Here is a 12,858-nt window from a genome sequence, read left to right as displayed (position 1 = left end):
GTCCATTTTCTTTTCTTTTTAATAGTCTTGGATATGTGGTCTTCCAATGGAGCATGTTGAATTACCAGAGGTTGAATTACCTGGAAAAAATTAACCCTTCCTTTCTCAGCAGCTAATAATTGCCAAGAACTTCCAAAATAGGGATGTGGTTGTGTGCTCAAATCCTCTCTCCATACTGGGATTTGGTCCAGCTTGAGCATCCACAGGTTTTGTGCATTCTGCTGCACCCACCATGAGTTCATATGTGCATCTGTCCTGCTGTGTCCAGAGGATGTTTTCTTGTAGTCGTCTACCATCTCTGGCTCTTACACTCTTTCTGTTTCCTCTTCCACAATGATCTGTAGACACAAGTTTCTCTGGTCCTGCCAGGTCCCCGAGGTCCAGATGAATCTGTCCCACCCAAGTTCTCACAGCTGCTTATAAAATAATTACTCAGAGGCTTATATTAATTACAAACTGTGTGGCCTATGGCTTCAGCTTCTTGCTAACTAGCTCTGTCATCTTAAATTAGCCCATTCCTGTTAATCGATATGTTGCCACATGGCTGTGATGTTACTGGTCTGCTGGCATCTTGTGTCTCTCTCTCGGCTCCGCCCTACTTCTCTCTGTATCTCTGTTTGAATTTCTCACTTGGCTGCAAGCTTTCTTGCTATAGGCCAAAACAGCTTTATTTGCTATCCAATAGGAAGCACAGATATTCACAGCATACAGAAAGACATCCCACAGCAATGATCCCTGAGCCTTGGGAGATATGTATTTGAGAAAGATATACATTTCCTTTAGGGCTGAGAGTTCTGAAGCCTCTAATTCTGTGCATTGTGGGCAGTGGTGGGTCTCTGTGTTAGTTATCACCTACTGCAAACAGAAGCTCTCAGATAAGGATTGAGAGAGATCATAATCTATGGTTATAACAATAAGACATTAGGAGTCATTTTAATACTATGTCCATTTAGCAGTGTAACAGTAATGGGTTCTCCTGTAGGGCCTATAACCTATCTAGTCATAAGTTCTTGTCTCAATAATGGAACCAAGCATGGGTTTTATAAATCCAATTAGAAAGTGGTTGATCACTGCCATAACATCTGTGCCACTGCCGTATGAGTGGGTATGCCTTTTTATGCTGGTCATTGTTGTAGCTAGTTTGATTAATGGTTACAAGATAAGATAAAAAGGTCAATTATTGAATCTACTTTTTAAAAGGAACTACTTGTTTTAAATAGGATAAGTAATGAAACTTTTTGTCTGAGTTTATCAAATGTTACTGGACTGGACATTGTTAATGTGTATAATGGAGTTTTTTTGTCTGAATCTGTCTAATGATAATGGACTAGACATTGTTAATGTAATTCTTGACTGTATATATTGCATATACTTATTGGATATAGTTTTTCTCATATTAGTTATAAGCTTTTTAAAAAATTTAGACAAAAAGGGGAAATGTGGTGATATTGTGTTCCCCAAAATATTGTGCACCCTAATAAACTTATCTGGGGTCAGAGAATAGAACAGCCACTAGATATAGAGGCCAGAAAATGGTGGCACACACACCTTTAATCCTAGCATTCCAGAGGCAGAAATCTGTCTGGATCTTTGTGAGTTCAAGGCCACACTGGAAACAGCCAGACATGATAACAACAGCCTTTAATCCCAGGAAGTGATGGCAGGAAGCAGAAAGCCATATAAGGTGTGAAAACCAGGAAGTAGAGCTGGTTAAGCTTGTAGGCATTTGACTAGCAGTTCAGCTGAGATCCATTCAGATGAGGACTCAGAGGCTTCCAGTCTGAGGAAACAGGATCAGCTGAGGAATTGGCAAGGTGAGGTAGCTGTGGCTTGTTCTGCTTCTCCGATCTTCCAGCATTCACCCCAATATCTGGCTCTGGGTTTGTTTTTATTAAGGCCATCTAAGATTCATGCTACAATTACTTTTCTCCTCTGGTAGTTTTCATAGCGCTTTCCAGCTCTATGTAAATTAGCCAGTAGGGATGAAGCTTCCCTGTCAATGACAGCTTGATTTCTCCACATTCTATATAGCTCCAGTATTTGGTGACTTTACTGGCGGGTAGCCAAGGGCAATGGCTACAGCCTGTAGCATTTGGGGGTCTATAGGACCTCACTGGTCAACACCCCAAAAGATGTAACCCACTCTTAGCACTGGACTTTTTATGCTAAATTTAGCCTGTGTATCAAGTAGGGGGTTGTCATCCAGCTACAGGTTATAGGGTAACTGACTTGTTGCCTTCACTTTTAATTCAGCAGGATATCAGGACTGTTAGGCAACACGAGGAGAACAAGAACTATTGAGATAGAACAAAGAACAGTGCAAATGGCCACATGTGGCATGAATGTGGAAAGGCTACTGGGGGTGGAGAGAGATGGAGAGAGGGAGATTGGGAAGAGAGGCACCCTAAAAACCAATTTTGTTTAAAAATGCCACAATGAAACCTAATTCTTTATAAGCAAATAATTTTTTGAAAGAATATCTTTGCTATTTTGCAATATCCTCAAGATCTTAGAAGATACCTTTGAAGATAGGCTCTGAAAGGCACTGAAGGGCTGCAAATACCGTGTCCACCAAAAGGGCAACGTGTGGAAATAAGCCTGTGTTGCTTCCAGAATCCGCTAGATGGTGCTGCTGTGACAGCTATTGGCTGGGAGCTTTGGTTTGGTTTTGTTTTGTTTTGTTTTTTCCTCTTAACCACGAAACAAATATTTAACTTATTAAATATCTTATACTTACGGTTAATTCCTAATACGATACTATTGATAATTTATACATCAAATTTACATTGGCACTTCCTATATTCAAGATACAGAACAGAGCAAATTGGAGACTTGGAGAACTTAGGTCTGTTGCTGACATTTAATAAAATTAAAGATGTCGCGTGTGGCTAAAGGTTTCTTCACACATACAAACCCATCGTCTCGTTCTTATTGCCTTTACGCTGAGTAAATCGGTGCTTTGTACATAGCGGTGCCAAATTAACGCTGGTCAAAGGAGCCGTTCTTTTCTCTGTTTTCCCTTTTAACTACTTTTGGGGATTAGGTAGGTAAAGAGATTAAGCTTTGAATAAGTCCTGGTCAGATCTCGCTGCTTATCTTTGCTAATAAGAAAGATCAGGAGGTCACTACTTTATTCCTGAAAATGGCCCAGGGTACACGTACAGAGAACCCCCTTCTTCATTCTAAAAGCAAATTGGTATTCGAGGTCGGATCCATTGAGATGCAGCAGTGGTCTGAAAAATTGTGTTTGATAATTGCTCGAATCTTAATCAAGATTTTATTAAAATCAATATTTGATATGCTGCCCGATTTAATTAAATTAAACCACAGAGAAATGAGCAATAAATGAATTTGAAAATCAATCCCAGGATAAGGTATGTTTCTCTTAATTAGGGGAACATTTGAAACCTTAGGCCAAGCAGCTGCTGGCCATGAAAGACAGAGATAGAGAGGAGCCCATGTCTGTGCAAAGTCTAAAAGCAAGCTCTTGCTGCTGGGCACTGGCTCCACTCCTTCCTTTTTTCCAAGTGAATTTCTTGGAGGTGTGTCTTGGAGGTGAAGTATGAGAATCAGATCCACACGCACTTGAGGATGACAGTTGCCTAATAGCTCAATGACCAAACATCACCTGTTTCCTCAAACTACTTAGAAACTGGAAGGAAAGCAAGAGATGCTTCATTTTAGAGAAGGTTATTGGCAAAAAAAAAAAAAAAAAAAAATCCTTACCTAAGGAACAGGGGGCTGTCCTAGACAAGTGGGCAAACCAGGGTCAAAAAGCATGCGAGTTGATGGAGCCAGTCTGAGTCCCAAGGATAGACACACAACCTATTTATTTACCACATAATTTACGCTGCTAGAGAACAGCATCAAGGTGCAGATGTTAGTGACAAAGTGCCCTGGTAAGGATAGCTAGTGAAAACGTGGTGGGGTGGAAGAGGGAGAAAGGGGGAGATACGATTTCAGGAGCGGGGTGCCTCTTGGTTACAGGATGCTCACAGAGCATTAGTGTTACACACGGGGACAAGAACCATGGGTTTAATTAGACCTTCAGAGCCAGAGCCTGAATTTTTGCCTCTAAATCTTCTAAGTCACCCAGAGAGCCCGCTCTGGGAAATGAAGGCTGAACACTGTTGGCAACAGGAAGAGGGTCTCCTGCACACCCACCCTCGTCTCAGTCAGTGTTTGTCTGGGGGTGTAACTGAAAAGTCTGTGACACTCACAACCCCGCAGTTGAGGATTCTCTCCAAGCATTTTCTTCCAAAATTGACTGTTCTCCTATCTCTATATACCCCTTGTGTTCCTTTAAACTTTTTCTTCAAGAGCTGCTGAAATGGTTCAGTGGGTAATGGCAGTTGCTGCCAAGCCTGGGGACCTGAGTTCCATCACCATGTATGATGGAAGGAGAGAACTGACTCAGATTGTCTCTCTGACCTCATACACGTGCTGTGTTGTGTATCATGCACCTCTTTTCCCCTGCCCCCTGTAAATAAATACATGTGATAAAAATTTTTCCTTTAAGATGACTCACTTTAAAGATTTTTTTTTAATTTTTACTGTATATATGTGGGTATGCTTCTGTGTGTGTGTGTCTGCCAAATGTGTGTAGGTGCCCAAGGGCACCACAAGAGGGCACTGGATGTCCTGGACCTGGAGTTATAGGCAGCTATGAGCTGCCACCCAATGGAGGTGCTGGGAACTGAACCCAGGTCCTCTGGAGGTGTTCTGTACTGCTGAAGATGGATCATTTACAAACAAACAAGTAAACAAACAAACAAACAAACAAAACCCCACTTGGTTTAGAGAAAGATTTGTTTTTCAATTTTAAGAAGGGACTCAGGGTTGTGCACATGCTTGGGTATATGTGATCTTACATGCATTCAAAAGCCAGAGGAAGATGTCACTCTAGCTTACTTTTTGAGACAGGGAGACAGGGTCCCTCACTGAACCTGGAGCTAGGCTGGCAGCCAGCAAGCCCCAGTAGTCCTCCTGCCTCTACCTCCCACAGTGCTGAGGTTACAAACACATGTGGAGACATGCAGCTTTTAACATTGGTGCTGGGGATTTGAACCCAGGCAATCATGCATGCACAGCTGGCACTTTTACTCCTAAACTATCTCCTTGACTCTTCTTCCTTTACTCTCTGAATTCCAACTTCCCAAGTAGTATTTAAATTAAAAATAATTATTTATATTTTATGTGCTTCTGCATATATACCCACATGCCAGAAGAGGGCACCAGATCTCATTACAGATGGTTGTGAGCCACCATGTGGTTGCTGGCAATTGAACTCAGGACCTCTGGAAGCCATCTCTCCAGCTGCCCCCCTTCAGTAGTATTTAAATATTGCTTTCTACCCATTTAATGCCACTCCCTTGTTACGAAGTATTTAGACTTCTTAAAACAAATGCGCTATCAGGCAGCTAACAGGATGAGAAAATTCCATTGTTAACAGGGAACTCTGCCTGTCCTCCTATATCCTGCTTGACCAGTTCCCTTTAACAAGTGGTCACTTTCCACTATCAGTGTAGTGGCTGTAGTGTGTCCCCAACTCTCCTTACTGTCACTCCCTCCCCACCTCCTGATCGCCACTCTCAGCTCCTCCAAGACAGCCACCCTGATCCTATCTTCCCGACTCTGACTTCCCTTACATTTCACGCATGAACAAAAGTGTACCTCGGTGCTTCATTTACCCACAATGATATTTTTGTATAAGGTTTGTAGTAATATTAATGTATGCATGTATATAAAGTTTTTTAAATTGAACACTATGTAGAAGTACTCTATTGTATATGACAAGTCTAAGTAGGTTACATAGAGTATTTTTTTTTTTTTTTACAAATAATAAATACCATAATATCCTTGCATAATGAGCTTTGGGCCCATAGTGACCATTAAGAAATAAAGGAATGCAATATTGGACTCAGTCAGATAGGTGGAGTTCTAGTTATTATGACTGGGGAATGCAGACATACTTACATTTTTTTCCCTTTCCTCCCGTAATATAAATTCTTGGTTTTTGTAGGAACAGCTCCCAGAATCTTGCTTTGCATGTGAGGTTGTTTGTATTTGTTCAATGCTCGTTAATCCTTCCTCTCTGTCATCACATCAGAGACTAGTTCTATAGCTCTGTAGGGAATGAAAAGCCCCAAGAGATCTGAGAAGGGACTCTGTGTGCACTGGGTACTGGTGTGTTTCCATCACCCAGTCAGCATCTGGAGCATGGGAGGCTCAATGATATTCACAAAGGAAAAACTTAACAACATATATACTGAATTTTGTTCTCTTGATTATTAACTTCTGAACTGGACTCACACTCCTCACAAATCCAAATAATTTTTAAGATAGAGTTTCAAGAAAGATTTGTTATCATTATTATTATTGTTATTGTTGTAGTTATTATTTATATGCTGTGTGTGTGTGTGTGTGTGTGTGTGTGTGTGTGTGTGTGTGTGTGTGCAGGAGCATTGTACACAAGTATATAGGTATCTGTGGAGTCTAGAAGAGGTTGCTAGATCTCCTGTGGTCTGAAGCTGGAGTTATAGGCTATTGTGAGCCACCTAACTTGGGAGCCAAGCATTGAACTCTGCAAGAACAGTAAGTGCCTCTAACCACTGAGCCATCTCTCTAGCCACAGCTTGTTCAGATCCTGATGGATCAGAAAGGAAGCAAGTAAGTAGCTGGACAAAGAGCCAGGCCAATCTATAATGCTCAAGGCTCCCACCTAGTGGTCAAGGCCTGCCAGCTAGGCGCAACCTCCCAGAACAGCACTGCAAGCTAGGGGCCAAGCACTCAGACACTAGAGCCTGAGAGGGATGGTTCACATTCAGACACAGACCTTTGCCTCCTCTCACATATTTGGATCCCATTTTTGTGCCTGCAGTTTGGGAGGACCAAGTTGCTGGCATCTAATTTAGACTCACAATTAAGTTCTGCTGCTTATATAGCTTGGAATTGGAAAGTGAGGGGGTCATTCTTTTGTAGATATGAGTTGTACTGGAGGGTTGACTTCCTCCTGCTTCCATTGTTAGTGTCAACACTGGAGGTCATTAGTCCTCCTCCAGGCTCTCTGCTGCATGGGGAGATGCTTGCCATGCTTGGTGAGTCTTCACTGCATCAAGAGAAGACCCCAGATTTCTATAATTCACTTTACTCATTCTCTCCAAATATGTCCACGTATCTGTAGCCACTGGAGATGTGAAGATGACACAGACTCTGGTCTCAAGAAACTTGTTATGAAGTGGAGAAAAGATGGGACAGTGGATGCAACAGTGACAAGACCTCTCCATCAGAGCCTAGAGTGACCGTGGCCCAAAGCCCTGTGTAGGGTTCAGCAGCAGACAGCGCCTGATAGGATTTTCAAACCAAGCAGTCTGTAGCTCTTTGATTTGCTCTCCCTCTTCCTCTCTCTCTCTCTTTCCCTCTCCATCTCTCTCTCCCTTTCTCTCTCCCTCTGTCTCCCTCCCCCCCTCTCTCCCCGCACTGCTTTCCTCCTCTTTCTCCTATATCATGGGTTTGTGTGTGTCCACATGTATATATGTATATGACATCACCTTTGACTACTTTACACCTTATTTATTTGTTTTCAGAGAGGATCTCTCACTGAACCTGGAGCTCACTGATTGTCTGAGCTGGGCAGTCAATGGGCTCTCAAGATCTGTTTGCCTCTCCACCTCCACCCTACGGCATTGGATTACAGACATATGACTCTGATACTGCTTTTATAAAAGGTTTATTTTTATTTTTAATTATGTCTATAAGTGTGAGTCTGTATGTAGGTTTGCACACATGAGTGCAGTACCCATAGAGGCCAAAAGAGGGCGTTGAATCTCCTGGAGTTGGTGGTTGTGACCCTGGTGTGTGTGTGTGTGTGTGTGTGTGTGTGTGTGTGTGTGTGTGTGTGTGCTAGGCACCTAATTCAGGTGTTTTGGTAAAACAGAGAATGCTCTTAGGCCTGAGCCATCTCTCTAGTTCCAGAGCCTGGCTTTTAAGAGGGGATTGAACTCAGGTCGTCATGTTTTACAGCCACTTTACGGCGTGAATCATTTCCTTACCCTCTTAGATGATTTTCAGAGCACCCTGGGCAAATGACCTGGTGGCCAACAAGTGCTACTTTATTGTGCAAAAGAGTCCAGGAAACTGGATGGAGAACCCACCATCAAGGGGCAAGTAGTTCCCTTCCTTGAAAGAGAAAGTAGTCTTGGGGAGGGCATCTTCTTGTTCTAAGGTGGGTACCACCATGTTCCATCCTAGAAGCTCTAGAATGGTGCTGCTCTGGAAGTGCACAGCCCACACTCTCCATTTCCATAAACATCTATATCTTTGGAGCAGAGATGCTTAAATGTTGATCTAGAATGATGGCAGGGACCTCTTATCCCTAAATCTTCAACAAGATTTGTGTTTGTCAAAAAATTCTAACCTTCCCTGATCCTAGGAAAAAGAACTGCAACATTAGTTTAAGAACAAATAGATGGGGTCGCAGGAATGGAAACTGTGAAGAAACAAAGACAGAAGAGATTTGGCGCTGCCATCTGTGGCTGAGCTGGACTAGGAAATGCCAGAAGTCCTGCAGGAAAAGGAAACCTGATCTCATTGGAAGCTGATCTGACCTTTTGGTTTGCTAGCAGGAATGCATCTGTGCATATCTAACTCTCTTAGCTAGGGCTCTCTTTTATTATCATGCACAAGGTGGTGTGAGATGCTCAGCTTTGAGAAGAACTGGATTTTCAGTGTTTTTACCCTTGGGTGTAGAAGCAGAGAGCTCTGCACTGTATATTAATGAGAGCTTTCATGGTTTGCTTTGAATGGTATCAGAATGCGCATGGGAGTGTGGTGGATGAGCTACACCCAATGTGTGCTCTATTATTTAATACTCAGGAGTCTTTCCACCTGAGACACAGGCTAAAATGAAAGGAACCAAATATCCATCTTTACTGACTCAATGTTCTTCTTGCTTCTGCTCCCCAAGCATCCCCTGAACTCACCAGGAGTTCCAGGATTTGAATCTTCCTAAGAGCCATTTTGTAAGTAAAATTAGATTAAAATTTCTACTTTAAAAGCTTAGTGTCTTGTATGGACCTGGAGATTTCAGAGTGTATACTCCCTGCTTGACAAACACACTGTGGGGGGGGGGGCTCCCCATATAATTGCTTCCTTCCTTTGTCTCAGGTAGCAAACTCTTATGCATCCTACCAAACCCTACTCAAATGTCACTCTCTTGTTTGCCTTCCTGGACTTCCCAGGAGGTTTGCTCATTTGTCTGTCCTGCCACTGTCCCTTCTAAGGGTCTCTATAAAATACATTCTCAATGGGCTATTGTCTCTCAAAGGGACAAAACATCAGCAATGGGGAGAGAAAACAATTCTTTTATTATGAAGCATAAATATAAATGTAGCATGTGAACATGGTGGCATAAAGTTTCTGATGTAAAGAGGGTAGGAAAACTTCATCTTCAAATGTTCTGTTCTCAGTTGGTATATCAGGCTTTTTTAATCCACTGCTGTGGTAATGGAGCATGACCAAGGCAATGTACAGAATAAGGAATTTTTTTGGGCTTATGATTCCAGAAGGCAAGTCCATTATGGTGATGCAGTCATGGTGTCAGGAGCAGGAAGCAGAGAGACTGTCCCCTTTACTGCAAGCACGGAGCAGAGAGCCTGAAGTGGAAGTGAGGAGACTCTATGAACTCTCAGAGCCCAGTTCCCAATGACATACCTCTCCAACAACACTGGATCTCACTATAACGTCCATAAACATCTCCACCAACTGTGGACTGGGTATTCAAATGCCCATGGGAGATATTCTCATTCAAACCACTGCAGACATCTGTAACAAAAAAGTGTGTGTGTGGGAACACTGTTTCATCATAATCCTGTCCCTGCACAATAATACTTTGCCTTAGTCTGTGACTCTCTCAGGAGGTTGGAAGCTAAGATTTCAAAGCTCTGCTTCCTAGAAGGATACTTAGCCGATCTCCTCACATGCTGGATATTTCTTTAAAGGATTAGATAACTGATACCTGCTTATCTCCAAACACAACTGTGCCATGCCTGAAAGTTCTGCCAAAATACTTCCTAATATTAATTTCTAAGAACTACCTCCAGAAATTTGCTTTGGTGGCTCTGGAGTAGGATCTAGACATATGTATGGTGAAAGGTTTCTAGGCTGTAGAGACATCTTGGTTGTTAAAGGTGTTACTGTCATTCCAGGCAACATAAGTTCCGCTCCTGGCACCCACTTAAGAAGGCTAACCACTCCCTGGAACACCAGAACCAGGGGATTTGATGCCCTCTACTGCCTGCACAAGCACCTGCACACAGGAAATTTACACACACACACACACACACACACACACACACACACACACCCATACCCATAACCCACCCCACACATACATAAATAAAAACAAATCTTTGAGAAATGTTTCTCAGGTGGTTGGATTTGGGAACCATTGCTCAAGCTTAAGATTCACTTTCCTTCAGTAAATGTCCCCCATTTATCAAAACAAAAAGCCCATCTATAGACTATTCACTTTTGGTGATTCTCATCCAGGTAAGACCACAGAACACTGGTTTTTGCTCAGTATTTCTTCTTCTAAGAGAAATGTTTGTAGGTCTGCTCTTTTCCAGAAAAGTTCAATGTCTCAAATGCCTCTCTTTGGTGGCAGTATTAGAGCAGAGGATTATTTCAATGTGACAGGTAGTGTAGTCAGACTTAACCTCAGGGAGACCTTGGGAAGGAATTCTTAGGCAAAACATACAGCTATGAATGATTTGGTTTGGGGACTGAGGGAATGCCTGCATGTTAGTTAATGGAAACAGAGAAGGGTGAATGCTAGTGGCATGGCCCAAACTCTTTAGTTGTATCCTGGGAAAACAATCATTTCAATGATTGAATGACATGGTGAGAGGCATCCTTAGTGAATTGGTGGCAGAGCAGGTGCATGGAAAGGCACCAACAGCTTGGTGAGGTCCCGTCCAAGTAGAGATACCTAAGTAGTGGGGCAATTCTAACAGAATTCACGAATCTGGTCATGCTCTGTGATAGTGGGTTTAGCTGATTGTGCTGTTATCAAGGCTCCTTAGGTCTTTTTGAGCTGACTTTCCCATATGGCACCTGTGCCTCTCAGAGTTGCAAGATGTTTCTTTCTCCTATTTATCAAAGATCTGTTCTTTCCTCCAGCCTCATTGGGACAAAATACTGTGACTGGTCAGCTCACACAAGTCATCTGGGTCAGAATATTGGATGTTCTAGTGATTGACAGAGGCAAGCTGCACTGACTGGATGACACACTCCTGTTTCCGTTTCATTTCTGTTGCTGTGAGCACAAGGCAACTCAGGAGAGAAAGGTTTTCTCTTACTGATGATTCCAGAATACAGCTCATCACTGTGGCGACATCAAGGCAGGAACTTGAAGCAGCTAGTCATATGCCCACAGACAAGAGCACAGAGAAACAAATGCATGCATGCTTAATGCTCAGCTCATGTTTTATTATTTATTTATTTATTTATTTATTTATTTATTTATTTATTCATTCATTCATTCATTCATTCATTCATTTATTTATTTATTTATTTATTTATTTATTTATTTTCATGCTTGTACTATTGAGAGCTCAGCTCATGAAATAGTTCTGCCCTTATTCAGGGTGGGTCTTCTTACTTCAATTAACTAATTAAGAGAATCCCTCATAGACACGGCCACTGCCAGCTTAGTCTAGACAATCCCTTGTTGACTCATTTCCCCCTGGTGAGTCTAGACTGTGTCCAATTGGCAGGTAGAGCCAAGCATCACAATCAGGTTGCTGTGGTCTTAGAGTTGCTTCCTTTACACATTGAGTCTTTCATGTTGCCAGAAGTTTCCCTGTGTCCCACCCAGTCCTCAGCCACTCAGACCTAAGCAAATCTACACAGGCATATACTAATTAAACCGCTTGGCCATGAGCTCAGGCTTCCTACTGACTTGCTCTTACACTTAAACTCAGCCCATTTCTGTTAATCTATACGTTGCGATGTGTTCCATGGCTTTACCTGTGAGCCATTACATGGTACTCCCCGGATGGTGGGCTGGCGTCTCCCCACTCAGCCCTCCTCCTCCCAGAATTCTCCTTGTCTGCTTATCCAGCCTATACTTCCTGCCTGGCTATTGGCCAATCAGAGTTTTATTATACCAGTGTACAAAAGCATTATTCCACAGGACTCTCAGGTCCCGATAGCCTGGAACTATCTTGGTCAAACATGGGTTCAATGGAATCTTTGTTGGCTGAGCAACATAGGTAACACTACATTTAATGTTGCTCTAAGAGATTATAAGACAGCAGGAACAGCTTTTGAGGAGACAGCTAAAGTGAAAGAGTGGAAAGAAACCACATCATAGATGGTGCATAGGAGGCACATGGAAAGAGTGGGGATTTAAGGTATGAGTGTAAGCTATCAGATAAAAAGGGAGGGTAGGCGAGCCGGCCTGTCTTAGAGCTGCTGAGGAGTCTCCTTGCAGTACTTCTCTGCTCCGATCAGATCAGGTTCTGGAAAAGGAAACCAGACAATTAAACCTGTTAGAAGAACCTGCACTGGAAGAACCAGTAAGTTGGTAGTGACAAGCTGCAGAGTGCATTCCTACAAATGTGGCAGTTAGCATCCAGTCAGGACCTCGTTCAGCTCATGGCCGCTTCTCTTATCTCCTTCCATTGTGATATATGTTAGGCCTTGAGCCTGGCTTTGGGTAGGTAATATAATTTCTATCAATTTGTCCAATAGGCAGTTAATTCATGACTAGTCACTAGTAAAAGCAATAGTTATTGATATCTTGAAGTACAACTTTATTTTAAAGTTTATCTTTATTTATTTGTTTGTTTGCTTATT

The sequence above is a fragment of the Onychomys torridus genome, chromosome 5 (genome assembly GCF_903995425.1).
Source record: "Onychomys torridus chromosome 5, mOncTor1.1, whole genome shotgun sequence".
NCBI classification, from domain to species: Eukaryota; Metazoa; Chordata; class Mammalia; order Rodentia; family Cricetidae; genus Onychomys; species Onychomys torridus.
This window is presented reverse-complemented; position numbering follows the sequence as displayed.